Raw genomic sequence first — 24,225 nt, 5'->3', positions numbered from 1 at the left:
ACAAAGGCCTTTTAATCCTGAGATGAGCTACATACCTAGATCTTGTTCTAGGTTATCTATGATTTCAAACTTCACTCTTAATTAAGTAATATAATTGGAGTTTATGTCATTTATTTATTTGAGAGGGAGAGAGAGCATGTGGGGGTGGGGGAAGACAGAAGGAGAGGGAGAGAGAGAATCTTAAGCAGGCTCAACACCCAGCGTGGGCCAGACACGAGCTTGGTCTCATGACCCTCAGATCATGACCTGAGAGCTGAAATCAAGTCACATGCTTAACCGACTGAGTCACCCAGGCACCCCTAATTGGAGTTTATTTTCATCTATCTTGTGAATTGGGAACTTTTCTCTGATGCTTCATCAATTGTCCTAATGCCAGTTTTTCTTAAAAAAGAATCATTTTCCTACTGATTTGAAATAAAACTTTTACATATGTACTAAATTCTAACATTTAATTGGGTTGGTTTCTGAGCTTTCTGTTCTGTTCTGAACCCCAGCCACATTATTTTGGGCATTATATTTCTGAAGTATAGTCTAACATCTGAAAGTACAGGTCACTTTTCCTTTTTCTCCTTTTTTGATATTGTCAAGAGTTTATTCTTTAGGGATACTTTTATAGTAAATTTGACAATTGCCCTGCTTCCCAAAAATCACACTGACATTTTGATGGGGGTGTGCTAGATGTTTTGATGTCAGTTCTTCGAAAATATCTTTATAATATTAAACTTCCCATTTAAGAATATAATATGTTGGGGCGCCTGAGTCGCTCAGTCAGTTAAGCATCTGCTTCCGGCTCAGGTCATGATCCCAGGGTCCTGGGATTGAGCCCCACGTCAGGCTCCCTGCTCGGTGAGGAGCCCGCTTCTCCCTCTCCCTTGACTTGTGCTAGCTGTCTCTCTCTCCTTCTCTCTCAAACAAGTAAAACCTTTTTAAAAAAGAATATAATTTGTGTATCTTTTTATTAAAATCTCATTTAAAGTTCTTTTGGGTATGGCTATATGCGTAGAGGATATATGTGGGGAAATATGTGTGTGTATGTGTATGAGTATGCGGTGTGTGTTTTCATGTAGTCCTCACTGTGCTTAGAAAGCCTATTCCTAAATATGTTACGGATTTTGTTGCTGTTGGTGATATTTTTTATTATGTTTCCTAGTTGGTTATTTATGAAGGCCAATGAAATCTGCATATCTATATTTTAATACGCCACTGTCCACTCTTACTATTTCTCATATTTTTCTTACTATTAAATATTGATTTGCTTTGGTTTTCTTAGGTGAACAGTAATATCTTCAAACGACGATAATTTTCTTTTCCTCTCCAATTTTGACCCTCAAGATTCAGAGGAGGGAGCACATTCTCGCCTTGTGCTAGCTTTGTTTCCTTTTCATACACAAGTAATATATGAGCATAGTACAAACGTTAGAAAAAAATTTTTAAAAAATCACACATCTGAAATAACACAACTATTTGTTACTTTACTTGCCCATGTATTTTCTTTTCAGATTGTTTTCTGTGGAAATACATATGCGTGTGTGCACGTATGTGTGTATATATGTAAAGCCATATATGAATTTATAAATATTTTTAAAAGGAATACTATTTGTAATGTGAATCTTAAACTTTCCATAGCATGACGTATTTTCAGGAAAATAAATACATATGTCATAATTTTGTATTGCTGTATGTCTTTGTATCACAATCTACTCACTCAAGTTTCTAATTTAGGACATTTAAGTTGTCTCCAGTTTCTGATATTCTAAATTGTCTTGCAATAAATCCTTTTTAGAATAGTCAGATTCCTGCCCCTGCTGCACCTAGAATAAATTCCTGGACGTGGCATTGGTGAGTCGAATGATACACGTTCTTAAAACATCTTTGATTTATGCGGTATTGTCCTACCAGTGGTTACAGGGGGATTTTAACCCTGTTCATTTCATTAGAGCATGCCTGTCTCCATGCTCTCCAATGCAGATTTGATCACTCCGTTTCATCTTTAGCCATCTGAAAAGAAAAAGAAAAAAAGATGTGTCGCATTTCAATGAGTTTCTTTGATTAGTAAGGAGGTTGGATACAATTGGAAATTGTATCCTTTTGAGACTGCCTACCTAAGTCGTTTATCTAGATTTGGATTTTGAGAGGGGTGATTGTGTAATTTTGTTATTGACTGTCGAATATTCCATATATAAAAACAATATTAGCCCCCCTTGTCCTATATTTTTTGCAAATATTTTTCACTTTATGTTATGACATATGGAAATATAATATCCATATTTTTTTTCACATGAAATATCAATTTGTCAATTTGCCTTAGATTTTTTTTAAAGCAACAAAACATTTTCATTACAACTGATGTACTTTGTGTTTCTCTCCACAATGGCATTCTACTCCTCTCTCTCTAAATCTAATCACTATCCACTTTTGGAGGGATATTATTATTCCCATGCATGTTTTAATAACAACACTATGTGTGTGTCCATAAGTGATGTATATTCGCTTGTTTTGCACATTAGGTTTTGAAACTTTACATGAATTGATTCATACTGCAGGTGTTCTATAATTGGCTTTTGCTCAGTATTATGTTTGGAAATATATTCATACTGAAATATACAGCTATAATTCATTCATTTTAATGGAGGCATACATAGTGTTCTATTTTATAAATAGACGGCAATTTATCCATTTTTCTGTTGGGCACTTAAGGTTTTTATTTTTCTGAATTTTCATTATAAGAGCATTTCAATGAACACTACTGTACATGACTGCTTCTGTGCAGGTACAAGAACCTCTCCATGCACATGACGAAATGGGGGACAGTCTGGGTCACTGGTGTGCACGATTTCTGATTCTATAGATGGTACCAAATAGCTCTCATAAGCAGTGGTACAATTTTACTCTCTCTTGGATATTGTTTCTCCACTCCCAACTCACAGGAGTACCAAACTTTTAATTTTTGTTGATGTTATGGGTAAAAAAAACCCTCACAGTTTTACCTTTATATTTTCCTGGCACAGGTCAGTTTGGTTGTCTTTTCACACACCTATTGGCCACTGGGGTTCCCTCTTCCGTAAATCTTTATATACTTCACCCATTCTTCTGTTTATTTTTCTTAACTAACTGTGGCAATCCTTTATAGTTATACATGTTACATATTGCTTCATAGTCTATGATTCTAGTTTAGGAATTTGTGTGGTGTTTTTGTTGGGAAATATCTTAAACTTTCATGGAGGCTCATTTATCAATCTTTTTTTTTTTTCAGGTTGGAGCTGTGGGTGTGTGTTTTGAATCTGTCTTTCCCTNNACAAAGATCATAAAGATAGTCTCCTATATTTTCTTCTAAAAGTTGAAAACTTTTTCTTTTTATATTAAGTTATTTAACCAACATGAATTTTATTTTGTATATGGCATGAGGTAAAGATCTAAATTCTTTTCTATATGGATAATCTACTATCCCAGGACCGCTTATCAAATAGTTCATCCTTTTGCCACTAGTCTGTATTGTCTTTTCTGTCATATCAACTTTCAAATATGAGTGAGTCAGTTTCTGTGTTCTCTTTTCTTTTCCACTGGTGTCTTTGTTAGTCCCTCCACTGACAACACATTATAATAATTACACCTTTGAAATGTCTTGATACATGGCCCAAAAAGTCCCTGTACCAGGTTTTTTTTTTTTTACCAAAAGTTGTTTTTTAATGTAGTTAAATATATCATTGCCCCCTTTATATTTAGCTTTATTTTAGGAAGGTGCACCCCACCTTCTATATATTGACTATAAATGTCAGAGTGATAATATATAAATATTTGATAGCTTCCCTACTCTCCTCCATGCCAAAGAATATTTATATCTATTTGTATCTAAATCCCTGATTTTCTGTTACACTTTAAAATACTTGGTACAAAAAGCTGCAGAATCAGAAGGATCAAAAAAAGAGGGTACATATCTATTTTATACATATAAAACGTATAGCCACAAAAGAGGAGTGGGGAAGTTGAACCATACATTCTCGGTTTCCAAATGAATTTTGATTGGGAATTTAAGAGTGGAATAAATACCAAATTTTGTAGTTACCAGCTGTTGTACATGTGGAGGACATAGAGAATGGCAGAGGTGGGGAGGGAATTTTTTTAATGTTTTGTGATTCATTAAAAATGTACTCTCTCCCTCTCGCTCTTGCTCTCTCTCTCTCTTTCTCTCTCTCTTCTCTCTCTCTCTCTCTCTCTCTCACACACACACACACACACACACTGTCCCTATGGCCCATTGGTGTTTACTCAAGAAAGTAAAGATTTAAACTCCTTTCAATTCTATTTTTCTGTATGTTTAATGGTAATCCCATGATAAGAGTAAACTATGAAACTACTTAAATTTTATTTTGATAAATGAATAATAACTTATTTTTTGCTGGTACTTTCATAACTCTGTACTTTATTTTAGTAACAAATGCACATAGTAGAAAGTAGATGTCCCTTCCCTACCTGTTCCCCAGTCTCTAACTTGTCTTTTCAGAGGCAGATTGTGTGACCAGTTTCTCAGGAATCTAGAGATACTCAAGCATGAGCCACTGTGTACTTTAACTCCCACCTTTTACCCCCTGTAGAGTAGTATACTACACCAAGTGGGCTATTCCTTACCTTTATCCCTACTGAACACATTATTGTCCATGCATAAAGAGCTCCCTGGTTATTTTAACACCAGCATAATATTTACTATACAAACACGCCAGTGTATTTATCTAGTCTTTTTTTTTGAGCCTGTATGTTTCCCCAGTGTTTTACTGCTGTAATTGGTATGTTGAACGAGAATACCTAATGATAAAATCAAAATAAAACTTTTTTCTTCCATTATCCATTGAAAAGTATTTCTTTAGGATAACACTTCTTGCCTTTGTTTGAAAACACTAGCTGTTCTCATGGGTTTTCATTTTCAGTCAAAAACACAGCCTCAATTCAGAAATTATAATCTTTAGTCCCATGTAATAGACCAAACCCCTGAACTTGACTTAGTGTCATATCTTCTTTCCCCAGCTCTGGCCAGCTACCAGTAGGAAGACTGCTGTGGGGAAGGGACCTCTGTCTGCCTCTCTTCCTTACATCATACCCCTGCTAGTTGTGATTTCACTTTCCATGAGAGCCAGGATGGGGGAAGTGTATATGAGCAAGGAAAGATAAAGGGATGAAGTGGTGGTTATCACTGGTTGGGTGATTTTGAGTTCTCTGCCCCTGGCTGATGGTTCATGCTGCTTCTTTCTCTTAGGGAGGTTTGTGTGGTTGTGGGAGGTTCTCTAGAAAGTTGCTCTTCCCTGCAGTTCTCCTGACCTGTTCCTGATTGTTGTTTAGGACTCCTTTCTTGGCATGACCAGCCTTGTTCTACCAAGTTCTCCTTGGCCCTTGGGACAACCCTACTGAACCAGACCCAGGGACACCCTATGCTGGTCTTTGACACATATCTGACTTCAGAAACACTCATATATCCCTTGTCCTAAAAATCCCTGATCCCAACACAGGGTTCTGACACCAAAGCTGCAAAGCAGGCCTTCTCTAACTTCTGGATTTCTCAGGAGGGTCAGCCCCTGACCGTAGGCCACTTTAGCACCCCCAACCCTGGGGCAGACACAGGTCTTCCTTTACTCCCATTGCTGGAAAAGTCTCTGGAAGCTCCCCCAAAAAGTTCCTTGAAATTCTTCTTCCCAGTCTTAACAGCAGTCTTCCCTACTGGCTCCCCAAAATTGGGGTGAAGACCCAGAAAGGCAGCAGCTCTCTAAAAATCCTCTCCCCCAAACCCCACTCTTGTAGTCTCAGACCTTGTTTTCATCCTTGATGTGGCTGAGAAGTTCAAGAACCATTGAACAGATTCTTGGCCAAATTCCTCCATCAATCTGCAGAAAGAAAGGGGTCTATGGCACATTCACTTTGGTTTCCTGAGCCAAGAAGAGTTCTGTTCTAATGTTTTGTTACACTATCGTAAATAATACTGCCATTAATATTCTTGTCCAAGGATATTTATTTGTGCACTTGGACCAGTGTATCTACATAAATTACCAGATGAATTAACAGAAAAGGAACTGTGGGGCCAAAGTATACGGACATCTCTTTATTATTAAAATATTGATATAAGATATTGCCAAATTGTCCTCCAAAAGGGTATACAAATTACTGTGCACCAAGAAAATGTAAGAGTGTCTGTTTCCCACTGTTTGAATAAGCTTCACATTTTACATTTAAGCCTTTAACCTATCTGGACTTATTCTGACACAAATTATGTTTTAGCTCCTCCTATATCCCCTGCACCCAACTATATTAGATAGTAAATGCAAATGTGTTTATTGAAGAAATTCATCCATTCCCCACTGACTTAAAATGCCACTCTTACTCTGCAATACATTCTTGAATATTTCTGGACTTGTTCTGGGCTTTGTCTTTTTGCTCCACTGATCTGTTTTGTCTATTCCTGCACTAGTTCCATACGATTGTGATTATTGTAACTTTATTATAAATTTCAATATCTGGTAGGGATACTCCCATTTCATTACTCTCCTTTTTTCAAAATTCCCTGGATCTTATCAAACTTTATTTTTCAATGATTTTTAGAAACATTCTGACTGGTTCTAAAAAATCCCATATGGATTTTGGTGAGGATTGCAAATTATAGTGAAATATGTGGGAAATGGACAACTTTCTAGTATTTAATATTCCTAAATAATAACACAATATTTTTACTAGTTATTTAAAGAATTCAAGTGAGCTTTGTAATTTTCTTCATATGAATTTATTCCATGAATTTCCATAAACCTAATTACATAAATATGTGGCATTGCATGTATTTGTTGCTATTGTAATAAAGATCTTTGTCCCATTATACTTTCTAATTACAATTGATCTTTGAATAATATAGGTTTGAACTGCACTAGTTTGGACTTTCTGAATATAGTACTGTAAATGTATTTTCTCTTCCTTGTGATTTTCTTAATAACATTTTCTTTTCTCTAGCTTACTTTATTATAAGAATACAGTATATAAAACATATAAATACAAAGTATGTGTTATCATTAAGGTTTCTGGTCAATAGTTGGCTATTAGTAGCTAAGTTTTGGGGAAGTCAAAAGTTATATGTGGATTTTCTACTGCGTGGGGGTTGGTGTCCCTAAACCTCATGTTAGTCAAGAATCAACTGCAGTTAATATTGGCATATAAAAATTTTCATTTTGAAAAATATTTCCATTTCCAGTCATTCTAGTTTATCTTCTTGGGTCTTCTAAATAGGTAATAATATGTAAGCATATTATCTGTAAATAATGATAACATTACTAACTCTATTCCAAGATTTATACTACTTATTATTTCTTTTTAAGATTTTATTTATTCGACAGTGATAGAGACAGCCAACGAGAGAGGGAACACAAGCAGGAGGAGTGGGAGAGGAAGAAGCAGGCTCATAGCAGAAGAGCCTGATGTGGGGCTCGATCCCATAACGCCAGGATCACGCCCTGAGCCGAAGGCAGACGCTTAACCGCTGTGCCACCCAGGCGCCCCTAAACTACTTATTTTTGTTTGTCCAGTTACCAAGATTTCACCACCTACTACAAAGTTAAAGTTATGAACCCATACCTATAAGTGTCACCAAGTATTAACAAAAGTTGCAAAGACACATGACAAACTATTAACAGTGGTTATTTCCTTTGTCATAACTTTGTACTTTGGTCATATTTGCAGTAAACATCAGCAAAATCAACAAAGCTAATTTCTGCAACTTATTTAAGTCTATATTTCTATAATTATCCAAGTCAAGAAGTAAAAGAGTACTTACCTTTTTAATTCCAGTGATAATGGATTAATGGGGATGAGGTTTAATTTTCCACCTTAAACAACTAGAAAAAAATAGAATTCATGAATGAAGTCATCTGAGTCTGCAGTTTTGTTTTTGTGGTACTATTTTTAATCACAAATTCAAATTTTGAAATTTTAATCATTGTGTAAATAAATTTATGCATTTTCTGTAAGTTATCAAGCTTACTAATACCTAATTCCAAACTTACATAAACTAATTCCTAGTATTATTTTTTTTTTAAGATTATTTATTTATTTATTTGACAGAGGTAGACAGCCAGAGAGAGAGGGAACACAAGCAGGGGGAGTGGGAGAGGAAGAAGCAGGCTCCCAGAGGAGGAGCCCGATGTGGGACTTGATCCCAGAATGCCCTGAGCCGAAGGCAGACGCCTAACGACTGTGCTACCCAGGCGTCCCCCTAGTATTATTTTACAACCTTTTGGCGTATATAGAATCTAAATGAACTCCCTGTCTTTTATTCCTAGCATTGGTCATTTGGGTTCACTGTTGAATTCTACCAAACATCCTAAGGATACCAACTCTCTACAATCTCTTTCAGAAGACAGAAACAGGGGAAATAATTCAGAAATTATTCCATGAGGCTAACATTACTCTAATACCCAAACTGAACAAAGACATTAAAAGAAAGAAAACTACAGATCAATATCATGAGCATAGATGCAAAAATCTTCAGCAAAATATTAGCAACTCAAATCCAACAATGTATAGAGAAGAATTATATAGTATGACCAAGGGGAATTTATCCCAAGTATGCAAGGCTGGTTCAACATTCAAAAGTTAATTAACATAATCCATCATATCAACAGGCTGAAAAAGAAAAATCACATGATCATATCACTAGATGCAGAAAAAGCATTTGACAAAATTCAACACCCATTCATGATAAATGCTCTAAGTAAACTAAAATAGAAAAGAACTTCCTCAATTTGCAATTAAACCTTTAAAAATGCTATTTAGAATAGCATCAAACATATGGATCATTTAGAGACAATATTAAACTATACAAAACACTGCTGAGAGAAAAACAACTTAATTAAGTGAAGGGAAAGATCATATTCATGTCATTGGAAGACTCAGGATCATAAGATGTATATTCTGCCCAAATCAATCTATAGATTCAGCTATAAGCTCAATCAAAATTCCAGTAGTTTTTTTTAAATAGCAGTTGACAAGTTAGTTCAAACATTTATATGGAAAAGCAAAGGAACTAGGATAGCCAAAATGATTTTGAAAGAAGACCAAAGTTGAAGGACTTATAATACTTGATTTCAAGGCTTATTATATTATACTGAAGAAAAGAAGCCAGGTACAAAAGAGTACATACTACATGATTCTGTTTATATTAAACTCTAGAAAAACTAATCTAGAAAAATAGAAAACAAATTAATGGTTTTCTGAGGTTGGGGCAGGGGTGGAGGACAGAGATTAACTGGGTAAGGGCAAGTGAAACTTCGAGGGCAATGAAATGTTCTATATCTTGACTGTAGTGATGGTTATGAGATTGTGTACATTTGTCAAAACTCATTGGCCCATACACTTAAAGTGTGCATTTTATTGTAAATTATACCTCAATAAAATAAATGTTTGAAAAGAATATTATTAAGATATCCCTATGAAAGCTAAAGAACTGTGTATGTTTACATCATACTTCCCCTAAATTCCTCTCAATTTTTGCCAAAATGATTTGACATTTTTGCTTTAGTTTTATCATTATCATTTTTATATTTTTTAAATGTAACTAAGAAAACAGTCAGCTTCACAACAATAATTGCAATAATTTAGACTTAGTTCTGTGTCCATATTCCTTCAACAGTTACCAGTTTCTTTTATAGTATGACTCCCACATTTGTGAGCTTTCTTGTTGTATCTACTTGTTAATTGGATTATATTCTTAAGTTTTTTTTCATAGATGACAGTGTGTGGTATTTTTCCTGAATATGTATGTAAATAAAAATTTTCTATTGCCTTAATATACAAATGGCATTTTACCTGACATATAGAATTCTTGAATCTCAGTTTTTTTCCTTCAAAATTCTGGATAAATTTCTAGTTTCTTCAGTTAAGTGATGTGACAAAGAAATATGGGCCCAGCTCAATTACTTTCAATCTTGAAAAATCTCTCTTCCTGTGGTTCCAGACTCTCACAGTCTCCTAGTTTTCCACATTTCTCAGGATTCTCCTTCTCACACTCCTTTGTAATACTTCTTCCTTCTCTGCTCTTGAATATTGGTGCTCCCAGAGGCTCTACCTAGGGCCTTCTTTCTCATGCTATACCAAGGATTACAAATCCAGTCAACTCTCAACTTTAAGGAACTCAATAAAATAAATAATTTTCTAGGAAAATACAAATCACCATAAGGAATTCAAGAAATATAATGCCTTAAAAGATCAATAATTAAGGAACCAATTGAAAAGGTTGATACAGAACTACCTCAAAAAATGGTGCAATGACTGTTTTATCACTTAAATGTTCATGGAATTGAGGATATTCATGATACACAAACTTTTACAGAGAATAGAAGGATAGAAAAGATCCAGTTGATTTTATAAACCTAGATTAATCATGATACAAAAACTTGAGAAATATAGTAATGAAACAAAACTTCCTACCAATGCTAGAAAATCAAATCTAGTCCTACGATAAAAGAGTAATACAACATGAGGCAATGAGCATTATTAAAATAACATAAACACAGTTTAATAAGAAACCATTAAAATAATTCATTACATCTTTAGATCAAAGGAGAAAACCCTATGATCATCCAGACAGGTGTGAAAAGGCAAGAAAAATCTACTTTCTCTTGGGATATAGAAAATCATGAGGCAACATTTCTTCCCCACATAACCATGGTTAATTATTTTTTTTAAAAGCTAGATGATCAACAAAGTTATGCGTTTCCCTGAACCCGTCAGAGAACTGTTGTCACAAAGGTCCCAGATGAACTAGATTTCACAGTGAATAGCCCATTTGAGGGGAGATGGAGCACACAAACTATTTCACTTTGGCAGAGCACAGAAGAAAGGATAGTCAGTAGTAGCCCACTGCTAGAGGAACTTGCAAGACATGAGAGTGTGAAAGTAACTATGGCAAAAACAATACTCGAACCCAGTTCAAACACCAACTAGAGCAACTCAACAACCACACGCACATCCCCACACATATTAATGGTCTCACAGAAAAAGAATCATGTCCACCTCTGGCCAAAGTACTATTTATCTCAGTCTCTGCTATTTTTCTATACAACACGTCCAACATTCAACAAGAAATACTAAAACAGAAAAAAAAAATTGTCAAGAGATAAGATAGTCAACAGAACTGGACCCAGAGATGACCCAGATATTGAAATGATCAAATAGGAACCTTAAAATCATTGTGATTAATATTTTAGAGGTTCTAATGGGAAAAGTGGACAACATGCTTAAACAGATGGGGGACTTCAACACTGGGGTTAAAACTATAGGAAAGTCATATAGAAATACTACAGGTGGGGGATGTGACATCACAGATAGAGAAGAATTCCTTTGGCAGGTTTATCCATAGACTAGATGCAGAAGAGAAAAGAATCACTGAACTTAAAAGTAGCTTAATAGACATTTTCCAAACTGAAGCACAAAGAGAAAAAAGATTAAGAATCTAGAAGACCCAAAAACTGTAGAACAATATCAAATTGGAGTCCCAGAAGAAAAGAGAAAAATTTGGAAGAGGAAATATTTGAAGTGATAGTGGCCGATAACTTTTCCAAAATTACTGAAGGACAACAAACCACAGATCCAAGAAACAACTCAGAGGAAAAACAAATATTAAAAAGAAACAAATCAAATCAAAACATACTAGTCATACTGCCAAAACCCAAAAATATTCCCTGTATTGGTTTATGGTTTCGATGAAATCCCAATAAAAATCCCAGTGAGATTTTTGATAGAAATCGACAAACTACCCCTAAGCTGTATATGAAAAAGCAAAAGAACTGGAATAGCCAAAATAATTTTGGACAAGAAAGTTGAAAGACTCATACTACGTGATTTCAAAACTTAATATAAGACTACAATAATCAAGATGGTGGTATTGGTAAAAAGACACATAGATTAACAGAACAGAATAAAGCCCAAAAATTGACTCTCACGACTAATGGTTAATTGATTTTTGACAAAGGACCAAAGATAATTCATTAGAAAAAGGATAATCTCAAGAAGCACTTGGACATCTACATGCAAAAAAAACCAACCAAACAAACAAACAAACAAAAACCCAAAAAAAACAAAACAAAAAAACCCCCCAGAAACCAAAAACCAAAAAAACACCCAACTTCAATCCATATCTCCCTCCATGTAACAATGAATTCAAACATATACAGATCTAAATGTAAATTCTAGAACTATAAAACTTATAGAAAAAAATTCTGGAGGAAATCTTTGTGACTCTGGGTTGGATGAAATTATTAAACTATGAGTTAAAAAAAACACAACCCACAAAAGAAAAAATGATCAATATTGGACTTCGTCAAATTAAAAAATTCTGCTCTTCTAAAGACATTTAAGAAAATTCAAAGACGACGCAGGTTGGGAGAAAATATTTACAAAACATATATGTGGTAAAGAATTTTTATCAGGAAAAATTGTAAAGAATTCTTACAACTTAAAATAGGAAGACAATTAACCCAATTTAAAAGAGGTTCAATATCATTAATCATTGGGAAAATGTAAATTAAAACCACAATGTGATACCACTACACCCCTGTTGAATGGCTAAAATTTTAAAAATTGACATTACCAGGGCACCTGGGTGGTTCATTTGGTTAAGCGTCCAACTCTTGGTTTCAGCTCAGCTCGTGATCTCACAGTGGTGAGATCAAGACCTGTGTCAGGCTCCACACTCAGCATGGAGTCTGTTTCAGATTCTCTCTCCCTCTCCTTGTGCCCCTCCCCCCATGCTCTCTCTCTCTCAAATAAATAAATAAATAAATAAATAAATAAATCTCTTAAAAAACTGGCATTACCAAGAGCTGCCAAAGAATGTTATTGATCAGAACTCTCAAATATTGTTTGTGGACATGCAAAATAGTCTAGCTTCTTAGGAAAATAGTGTGGCAGTTTCTTATAAAGTTAACCATACAGTTACTATCTAGACATGACTCAGTGATTCTATTCCTAGGAATTTACCCAAGAAAAACAGAAACATATGTCCACCAATGACTGGCTTGTGAACTTTTAGAAGCTTTAATCATACCAAATTGGAAATAATCCAAAGTTTTGTCAACTAGTAAATGGATAAGAAAATGGTTATATCCATATAATGGAATACTGCACAGCAATAAAAACGAACGCAGGAGTGACACATGCAACGATATGAATGAATCTCAAAAGCATTTTGTGAGTGAAAGAAGCCAGGCACAAAACACTACATACTATATTCCATTTATTTGACATTGTGGAAAAGGCAAAACTCTAGGAATAGAAATCCCCTGTATCCCTGCAAATTCATAAACATAATTATTCTCCAGGTTAATTCTCTCCCATGCAAAATAACTTACGCTAAAAAGGACACTGAAGCGGAAAAACTCAGACTCTAGCTTGAACCCCCTGAGAATGCAGAAAAATGTCCATCACAGTGTTATTTGGAACATACACTTCAAGGAAGTGTTGGATGAATGACCTACGACAAGAATGTGGCCATTCAACCATGTGGTGGAGAATGTTAATAACATAGGAAGCCCATGCATATACATAAGAAGAAAGGGCACAAAATGGAAACACTGCTATCTAACAACTGTTGAGCAGCTGCTATGCCTTGGGCATTGCTCTAAGTGCTTTATGACTATTATTCCATTCAATCCTGGCAAATACCATATTGTTATTATTGTGTTGTGTTGTTGCTGTTATCAATTGTGGGGTCTGAAGTTTGGAAAGCTTGATGTAACATGCAGTAAGTGATGGAACTGGGATTGGAGCCCAGGTAGTCTATTCTAGACTCGGAATTCTAACTAATAACTTTACTGTCTCTACCCTGCGTGACTGTAAGCTTGTACATTTTAAAACGTGCACAGAGGCCGGAAGCCGCTGAACCAAAATGTGAATAAGCACCCCCCACCCCGGGTGGGGGTTACAGGTAGGTTTTATTTTGTTATTTTGCTTCTCTGTACTTTTAAATTTTGTTCTCTGGAAAGAGTATGATGTTTATAATAAAGTAGAATAATAATAGATGAAGACTTAGTCTTGTCTGAAAAGTTGCCTCCTCATGAGACATGACATTCTAAAGACTGGGGTCTAGACCCTGTAAGTCCAAGTGTAGCACCCTGCACTCTCTCTAGCTCAACCCTCCTCCGTGTCACCCCACTTCAGAAGTCTAGGATGAGCCGTGAAGCACTGACTCCAGAGAAAAGCCTTCCAGACGCTTCTGCCAGGCATCCTGGACAGCAGCCGGAGGGGGGCTGGGTGCATCCAGCTCCCCCTGAGTTTGACGCCGGCGGGGCTGGCCCAGGGTCCTTGGCTGAGCCCAGGCAGCAAAGACCCAGGTCTCCCCCACTGGGGGTGGGATTGGGTGAGACGGTAGAAGACAGGGAGCCTTGAGGCAGAGGTGGCAAACAGTAACAGAAGGAAAGACCTGTTTGATTAAGCCACGTCTCTCCTCCCCAGAACCCCCCTTCCCTCCCTGAGCTGTATTCAAACCCCATTGCATTTGGAGGGAAATCCAACCCATGTGTTTCTGATTCATTTACACTTAACTCATCAAAATCCTGTTTTGAAAGAGGCCATTGGATGGTCTACAAAGTCTGAGCAAAGCTTCCCGCCGCTGCGGGCTGGTTGTAGACTCACCAAATACCCCTTCTAATCCACCAGGCCTGTGGGCAGGCTCTGCACCGCGGTACAGGCTGTCTGAGTGTCTGTTCCCCAGACTCGGCCCCCCTTTGGAGCCCTGCCCCAATGCCTTCTGCCTCTTGACGAGTTCTCAGCCTGCCTGCGAGGGCCTGGGAAACTCACCCAGCCCCAGGCAGAGGCACAGAATGTGCCGCCCTTCCCCGGCAAGCCTGGGTTTGAGATGAACCCGTAGCGGAGAACACAAAGGAAGGGAACTAATAGATCGCAGGTCCTGAGAGTGTATTTTAGGTTGTAGGGGTCTGCACAGGGCCCTCTGTCACAGTGGGTGCAGCGCTCAGCTCGGATGTGAGTGATGAGAAGATTAAGCAGTCCACCTTGTTGCCCAGGCCTGCCTCTCCCACCAGAGTCTGACCCAGCATTGTCTCTCAGCCTTCTTGGATTGGATTGGAACAAAGAGCTCATCTTCCAGCAAGAGCAGGGCAGCGAGTCCTTTGTCAGCGCCCAGCAGGTGTGCTTGGGTCAGCGTTGGGGGGGGGAGGTGCTCGTGTCACCCGCTGGTGCTAAAGTGAGCTCTCCTAAGCAGACATTTGGAAGTCATTAAATCAAAAAATGGTTGACTCAGACGCAAAGCACGCCCAAGCTAGAAAAGACCTTAGAGAACTTTGTGGTCCAACCCCCACATTTACAGATCGATCCTCACGAGATCCCCTCCAGGAGGCTTTGGAGTAAGCCAAGCTCCTCCAGCTTGCTGCTTTGGGAGAACATGGGGTGTGGTCAGAATAGACAAGGAAGGCTGGGCCCCCTCCAAGCAAGGCTTAGACAAAACACATGGGAAGCAAGAACAGAACCAAGAGAGTGGGGACGTGGGTCCTTTTGTGTCAGCATCACAGTGGGTTTTAACCTTTAGATAACCCCCTACCCTGTGTGCATGTTGCTCCCTTTTCCCTGTGATTACTAGCAGGGAAAATTTTTTGGAACCTGCCATGAGGATATGGACAGCTGGGGACCAGAAGGCAAGCAGTGCCTTGTTGGGAGCCAAGGGGGGACAGCAGGAGCTGACTGAGACAAGGGGTCCAAAGATAAATAATGACAGTAGTGACCGTTCATCAGGGGGAACCCTTCAATCATGAAGCTCAGAGAGATTCAGTAATTTGTTCCATGTCACACAGCTACTAAGTGTTGGCATCAGAGTTCAAATCCACATCTGCCTGGCTCTAAAATCCATGTAACCAAAGAAAGAGTTAGGGGATGGACAGACAGAAGGAAAAAGCTAGATTTGGCTTTGTGCTCCTGGGCGTGCGGGCTTGGTAATCAAGGAAGCTCCCAGAAGGAGGTGCTGTTGCGCAGAGTCTGGAAAGAGAGGTGGAGCATGATTTATTGTGGAGGGGAGGAGGATGGTTTGAATGGAGGAGTCAAGGTGGGTGCCAGTTGGGGTGCTCAGTGGCTCTGGGCACTCATGGTATATGGTGGTTGCACCAGGAACCTACCAGCAGGTGGCAGTATTTCAGAACAAGAAGGTGACCAAAGTAGCTTAGAACCATAGGTTAGGAGTTAGTGAACTCTTACTATTGGCCAGGCATTGTCATAAATGTTTTACACAGAGCATCTCATTGAACCTTCACAACAACTGTATGAGGCAAGTATTGTTATTAGCCTTGTTTTACACATGAGAAGGGTTCAGCGACTTGTTCAAGGCCACAGATCCAGGAGGTACTAGAACCAAGATTTTTATAGGAATCTAACTCCAGATTCAGAGCACGGTGCAGCTGTCACATCTCAGCCTGCATGCTCCGCTGAATTTCCACCGTGGGTGCCCCCTGTGCTGGGCACTGCACACGCAGAAGTGGTCTAAACGACACCTCTGCTCCAGCTGCTCCACTGATGGCTCTAATGGCCTGGGATGATGGAGGGAGGTCCTCGCAGGCAGCAGGTAAGGGGCCAAGGGGCTGGCCACCCACCAGGTCCTCAGACTTAACTCAGGTCCAGGTGCTCTGCTCACAACTGGGTGGCCTTGGTGACATTAACGGATGTCTCAGGGCCTCAGTTTTGTTCATCTATTGATAATTAGGTATAATGGCAACCTCATAAGGACTAAAAGGAACAAGAATTGGGCATGGCATAGGTAGTGTGCTTTACTGAAATGACCACAAATACCAAACACAAAAGGCTCCAGGAGCCCAGAAGAGGGCCATCGAAGTGGGTTTCTGAGGCTGAACAGCAGGCTGCAGGAGGGTGAGCCTGAGATAGCATGAGGACTCGGGGGTGGGGGAAAGCCCAATGAGCACCTCCCCATCCATGGAACCAGGCCATGGCGAATGTTAGAAGACAGGGAAATTCGATCTTCAGAGGGTTTCAAAGTGAGCTGGATTTGAATAGGGAGGTAGAGGCTTCAGAACACCCCGGTCAGCATGCCGCCATCCAGCAGGCGTCCATCTTATGGGCCCGCCAAGGGCCATGTGCCAGTCTGGAGTTGGCTTAGCCTGGGCCTTTCTTCCTGCACTATACATGCATCCTGGCACTGTCTTGCCATTGACTGAATCAAGCCCCACCCAGACCCTCCTCCCACCTGCCCAGGGGGTCTGTGAGCAACCTGGTTCCAGAAGTCCCCGACATGCTTCGCATAACCCACTATACCTGGGACCCTACCAGTCATACCCTCAGAGTACCCCCAGCAGGGCAGGAGATGGCAACCGTGTCCAATCCAGGAGTGGCTGAGTCATTCCCAGAGGGTGCATGCCCCAGAATGCTGTGGTAGACGAGGGACTGTGGGCAGACATGTAGAGTTGGGCACCATCGACTGGCAAACACAGTGCCACCCGAGGTTGCTCAGGCAACGGGACCACCTCTCCTCTCTGCTTCCATTCCTGACTGTCAAGTCTTCAGAAGCAGCAGTGAGGACAATCTCGCACTCTGCTCCAACAACACCGTGCCTTCCCCCACCGCCCCCACCATGCTTCTACCCTTCCTTCTCAAGATATTGCAGGAACAAAGGCTACTGGCTCTTCAGGGTGGGCGGGGGGTGATGGGAGTGCACGTCTGGCTCTGGTGTTATCTGCACAGAGGCGCATTCCTTCCCTGGATCACCCCCACCCAGAAACCTCATCATTCATTCCATCATACACACAGCTGGAGCTGGGGGAGGCCATGACAGGTGGGCCAGCCTCGGAGGTGGGGATGGGGCACCTCAGCCTTTTCCCCACCCCCCAAACAAGACAGATATGTCCCCTCTGAACATGCTGGGGGAGATTATTTTAACAAGCACTTTTGTACCAGGAAATCAGTGTGTTTAACCTAACAAGCAAAGAACAGCCCAGTGGGGCCCATAAATCTCGTTCCCACCTATTAATTTTACGGCCTACATAAAGCAGTGTTGAAGTCCAAAGTATATGTGACCTAAAAAGGCATTGCTCATTCTGACACATATACGACGTGGCCAGGACTCGAACCCTGACCCTGACCCTCACTCCAGGAAGCCAGCTCCCAAGCCTCACAGGGTGCAGGGGCTCACACTGCAGAAACCTGCCTCGCTTCCTCTCAGAGCAACAGGACAGCTGGAGGAGGCGGCTGGGGAGGAGGCTGGAGGCTGCAGGTATTCCTGAGTCTGGGTCAGTGGGAACCCCCTGCTCCGAGACCCCCAACCACCCTCAGGGCTGCTATGTGGAGCTGTGCAGGTTGGTCACTGCCCAAAGGCACCCAGACCAGAGGACAAGTGAGCGCTGAAATCCAGCCTGCACTCCATTCACCAAGCCTGTCCCTGGGGCAGGGACGCATCTGCCAGAGCAGGGCATTTTTAAAAATCCACTTGATTGGCAGCAGCGCTCACAGCCCCCTTGGATAAATCCTGATCTCCACCCTGACTATTTCAAACATCGACCCCCCAAATCCAATGGCTCACTGTATCCCCCAAAGCAATTACATAGCCCTCCTACTGAGAAATCCTGGTAGGAGCTATCAGCTGTTGACTCCTGACTTCAGTTACATGCCAACCCCTCCCAACCCTTAGCGTGCCTCAGTTGTCTCACTCACCACTTAATGACTGACACTGGGTCACCCTGGCCAACCCGCAGCAACTGCATACTGTCCCCTACAAACTCATCAGGACAGGGGCCACCCCAATGCAACTTAACCCTAAGCCAAGCCACCTCCATCCCTCATGGACCCTACAATGGAAGAACAGCCTGAGGACCCCAAATCCCAATGCACACTTACTGCACCCCAGCCATATGCTGAGCTCCCAAACTCAAGTGCACAGCTGTGCTCAGTACCTTCTGGTCATTCCCCCATCCCACCCCAGATTCATGGTCCACCCTGTCAGTGCCTGGGAGGCTCACCTCCAGGGACTTGCCCTCTGGTTTCCAGCCCAGTTCACAAATTGGAGCCCCTATGAGTGAGCTAAGGGAGGGGAATCCTGCGACCAGAGACATGCACTCTCCATCATGGTTTTTGCTTTATCTTGAAAAGTCATGTGGAATTCATGCTCCCATAATATATCTTTGTTGGCTTTATTATAAAAACGTTTCTCTTGGGTCAGTTTCCCCAGAAGCAAACCTGAGACAAGGATCTGAAGGCTAGTCATTTGTTTGGGCCATGATCCCAGGAAGCACCATAGGGGAACAGGGATGTGAGCTGGGGAAGGGAAGAAAGCCCACACAGGGTGCATTAATGAACAGAGGATGACTGTAGGAAAGCGGCTCAGTCCTGCTGAGAACCTGCAGCCGGGGTATTTATCCACCAGCTCCTACCTGTCATTAGCGTTGGGCTACCACTGAGGGAGGGTAACTCCAGGCCTTTCCGGGGAAGATGATCCCACACCCACAGTCAGACAACATCCCCAGGCAGAGTTGCAGGTGCCGTAGCAAAAAGCTATGGGCATTTGAGGAAAATCAACTACCAGGGGTGTGGGCAGGGCAATATCAACATTTGCTACAGTGTTTTGCTCAAATATGCAAGTCAGTTTGACCCCTAAATCTCCCCCGGCCTCCACATTCTCTAAGAAGCCCAATTTGAGAAGCCCACATTCAGAATTCTCCACCCTAAAGAAGGCACCAACTCCCCATACACACCCTTTCCACCAGCTCCTATAACCCTTTCTCACACTCATAGCCACATGCTGGCCTGCAGACCTCTAAACCCACCACACGTGGAACCCAGGGCCCGAGTCACACGCTGGTCCCAATCCAGCCTTGGAGCCTTTGCTTATGAGGCTCCCTTCCTCTGGGAGTCTTCCCCAGGAGACCACTTGCTCATCCCCATCCCCAACTTCATCCATGACCTACCCCTGCAACTGAAGGTCAATAACACACACTGACCCTCAAACCTGGCTGCACCTTGACCTCCTTATCTAATGACGCAACTTACAAAGACCCACACACTAGACTATATCTTGAATCCTCAACCACAGGTGACCCCAAATCATACTGACCCCTCCTCCCCATGCCAACCACTGATGCCTCAGGTCCATCTCTAGCACACAGTGACCCATGCTGACCCACAACAACGCCAGAATATGTAGTCTGGGCACATATGTACCCCTGAAGTCAGTCACACATGGTGATACCCAGCCTCTAATACACACCAGCTCTCCCCAGGTCCAAACAGTGCGTGTGCTAACTGTCTGCATGCAAGAAGATGGCAAATAGCTGAAGCGCAGAGAATGCTGACCACCATTCTTTCCAACCACATGCTGACCCCCAGTCCCAACCACTGCCTGTCACTCCTGTCTCAGGCCCCGCATAAATGCCCACCTCCTAGTTAGAACCACTGGCGTAGACACCTCAACCTGAACACCCACAGACCACATGAACTTCAGCCAAACGGTGACCTCAGTCCCAGCCATAGACTTCAACCAAATAATGCCCTTCATCCCAGCTACCCCACAGTCAGGCACTCTGACCCCCAAACAGGGCCACACCATTAATCCCAGAACTTCACCTCCCAATGAGTCCCAACAAAGAGTGATCCGCCAAACTTAAACTCAGAATGATCCTAGTCTTGAACATACAGTGACCCCGACCCTCAAGCCCCATCCATGCTCTTACCCTTAGCCCAAAGTCATACTGACCCCAAAGTCAAACATCTCCACCTGACTGCAAGCTGTATGCCCTCTGCCAAACTTCACTGCTCCTCCACGTGGAGAGAGGGCACTCTGAGGGCAGCCCCAATCCACCCACAGCCACCTAGAACCCTGGCTACACTGGGCCTTCAAATCCTGTACACACACCAACTCACCACGAACGTTCCCACCCAGCCTCACTGTGTCCCCTTCAACCCCCCCCCCACACCTGAACCACTCCTCACAGAGATCACACGCGTTCAACGGCACCTTTGTTCTCCAACACAGCCTCACCCTGCAGACCCTGTCACCCACACAGTGAGCACCCACGGGGATGGTGGCTCATCTCCAGACTCCTGCAGGCAGCAGCCCCTAGACCCGGCTACTTGACGCTGTCCTTTATGTCCTGTCTCCACGACTCAGGGAAGGCACCGGAAGCTCTCACCTAGCAACACTGGGACGACCAGCTACATTCCTTCCTCCTATTATTTGTACATCCAACTTGACTAAGTCTCAAGTTCCTCTCTAACTTTGAGCGTGCTGACCTCTTCCATGAGGCACAGTTCCTCGGTGCCAAGTTCGGGCATCCAGGGAAGCATCCTGGATCTCGGTCAGCTCCCCTGAGTCGGGTTATACACGTCTGTGCAGCCTGCTGGGCAGACGGGTCGGGAGCCTGGGTGTGTGGGGTCTCAGCTGGTCTCTTCACCTCTCTGGGACTCATTTGATCCTATACGTCAGGGCTCAGCAGACTAACGCCAGCAGGTCAAATCTGGCCATGCCCGATCTCCTCTCCGTGCTGCGTATGGCCGCCTTCACAAAACGATGGCAGACATGCGTAGTTGTGGCAAAAAGTGTATGGAACTCAAAGGCGAAAATATTCACTACCTGGCCCTCACAGAAGAAGTTTGCCAGCTCTGCTGTGCATCCCCTACCTTCCTCCCAGAGGGTTTAATCTGGAAAATTCTGTGTATGAAGGCTTGGATACAAGATACCTCCCTTCCTCCTCTGGGCTTCTCCAGGAAGATGATCCTTAATGATGTGTGGATTGTTCACTACGATGATAATAAAACCTGTGATTGCCTGCCCCCCAACCTGTGGAAGAGGGGCCAAAGAAAGATCACAGGGTCACAGAAAAGGCCGTAGGGCTTGGGTAGCAAAATTGGGATGTCCCAGCCTCCCTGTTTATTGTGGAAGTTCTTCCAACATTATTGCTTTCGTTTATTGAAACCAACCCCCATGGCGCTCACCACCCTTGGCAGGAGGCCCAGACCTGCCCAGGCCCCAGCCTGCCAGGCCTGGCCAAGACGACTGGGGGTGGAGGGAGCACTGGCCAGGCCCCATTCCAGGAGCCCTGCTTGCTTACAGCCTGAGGCACTAACCCCCACCCCCTTCTTAACGTCTTGCTTACAAGACAGCATTTGGAGACAATTTCTCATCAGACCTTCTTGTAAACATCCTCCTGGATGAAGCAAGCCCGAAGGAGCCCTTATTAGAAACACCTGTGCCAGACAACGGGCCTGCTGAATGACAGCCTGCAGAGCCACCGCTGGCCCCCCTGCCAATCCTGAGCCTGGTGACCCGGGTGGGGTGGGAAATGGGAGTGAGGGTTTGGGGGGCAGTCTCTTCCCTCCCTTTCCCCTGCTCTCTAACCCCCCAGAGGGCCAGTATTGCTGAGACAGTGCCCTTCCCACGGCGGCGTGAAGGCACCGAACCGCCCCCATGCGTCACCTCTCGGATCTCCGACTTAGTCATCGCCCTCTTCAGGTTCTCTGAACAAGATGGCAGCCACACTTCTTTGTCCCCCACACCCCCCCAGAAGTGTTAACACGTGGAGTGACTTACCACTTGAAATGAATGAGACTATTTAAAACTTTCAGCGCTGTCCAAGTTTGAGCAGAGAGAGGCAGATAGAAGTTTCCCTACACGGAATTCCCAGGCTGGAAGTAACCTTGACACGCCAGCAAAAATACAGAAAAAGCAAAACCAGAGTCCAAAGGCCACATCTTCCACTGTAAGGTAGTTTTAAGCCATCGCCCTCGCTCCCACCAAACATTTTGGCAGGTGGTGATCCAAATCCCCATTTTGCTAAGAAAAAGCAGCAGGAGAGGGAAGGAGGTGGAGGAAGAGGGATTATATAAATTGGGCCCTGAACTCCTAAGAAATCAGTTCTTGTACCATGAACATGGGTCTGTGATGGGACCCTCCAGCACTCCCTGCATCCTCCCCCTCCCACCGCACCTGGGACTCCCGGCCAAGCACTTCCTGCAATCCGGGTCACACATTCTCTCGCCACTTGTCTATGGACACATCCTGGGACCAGCTGAGGCCAGACCCTGCTCTGGGCCGCCCCTTGGCCCTTGTGGGGGCCTGGAAAAGGATCTTCTAATTCTGGGGCTGGAAAGACTATACTTTCAGGGATCATTTCTATAGTTTGTTACAACTTCTGGGGCTGGACACCCGGTGGAGGCATCCTTGCTGAGGTCAAGCGGTTTGTCCTAGAGGGAGTAGAGGCCTGAGTGTCTGCCTCTCTGCCCGTGCCACGTTCCTGCCACCCCTCACCCGACCACCCTCCCGGCAGGCCACAGGGCTCCGAGGAGGACTGAGGTGGGGGAGATTCACCAAGGATCAGTCTTTAATGAGTCGGGCAGAAAGAGCAGAAAGAGGAAGCACAAGGCTCCATGAAATAAATTAGTGAAATCTCAATTCCGATAAATCCAGTTTCTTAAAAAAAAAAAAACAACCAGCAACTGGTAGGAAAAGAAAATGTAATTTATGCCTATTGAAAGGAGGCCAGGTTTAAATTGATGAAGTCTCCTGTTTATGTAATAAATCCATTTCCATTCATGTCACCAATATATTTATCCACACATCCTGGTCCAAGTCAAATCTTCATTATTTTATTATTCAACGGGGGGCAGAGGGGAGGGCAGGGGAACAGAGTTCTGTGTCGAATTAATAAAGTCTCACTCTCTCCCCCAGATCCCTCCTTGCACAGGGACAATTTATTCCTAAGAAGAAGACAGAAGAACTGGATGCAATTTATGTGCTTTGAAAGAGACCCAAACGTAATTAGGCCAAGTCTCAAGTTCACCGAGAAATAAATCCCAGAGAAAGTAGCCGGGGGTAAAATTTACGTTCCCTGAAAGTCTGAAAGCCTCTCTCCCACCGGCCTCCCGCCCCTCCCCCAGGCCACCGTGCTTGGTTCCTAGTTCCCAAAGCCCGCCAGGCCCCAGGGGTTCTCTCCAGCGCCCCCACTGCCCACAGGGCCCAACATGTCCACAGGCGCTCCCCTCATCCTGCAGGTCCCCAGAGATGCTCACCCTGCCTGTCCATCCCCCCTTGACACATCCACACCCCTCAGACCACTGGCCCTTCCCTCCGTAGTCAGGACAGTTATAGGCCTGAGGGACTCCTTAGCTTGTCAGCGCATTTGCCCGAGAGAAACGAAGGCTTACGGGGCTGCCTGTGTCTCCACACCAAGTCAGAGGCTCTTCCTGGAGTGAGGCGGTTTCCCTGAC

General features: G+C 42.8%; 1 pseudogene; it reads left to right on the top strand.

Annotated features, from left to right (window-relative positions):
* Positions 1–23,106: 23,106 nt before the first annotated feature.
* Positions 23,107–23,210, top strand: LOC121101108 (annotated as a pseudogene).
* Positions 23,211–24,225: the final 1,015 nt, after the last annotated feature.

This window comes from Ursus maritimus, unplaced genomic scaffold (assembly GCF_017311325.1).
Source record: "Ursus maritimus isolate PB19 unplaced genomic scaffold, ASM1731132v1 scaffold_6, whole genome shotgun sequence".
Lineage (NCBI taxonomy): Eukaryota > Metazoa > Chordata > Mammalia > Carnivora > Ursidae > Ursus > Ursus maritimus.
The sequence above is the reverse complement of the archived record's forward strand: the minus strand, read 5'-3'. Positions and strand labels throughout refer to the sequence as shown.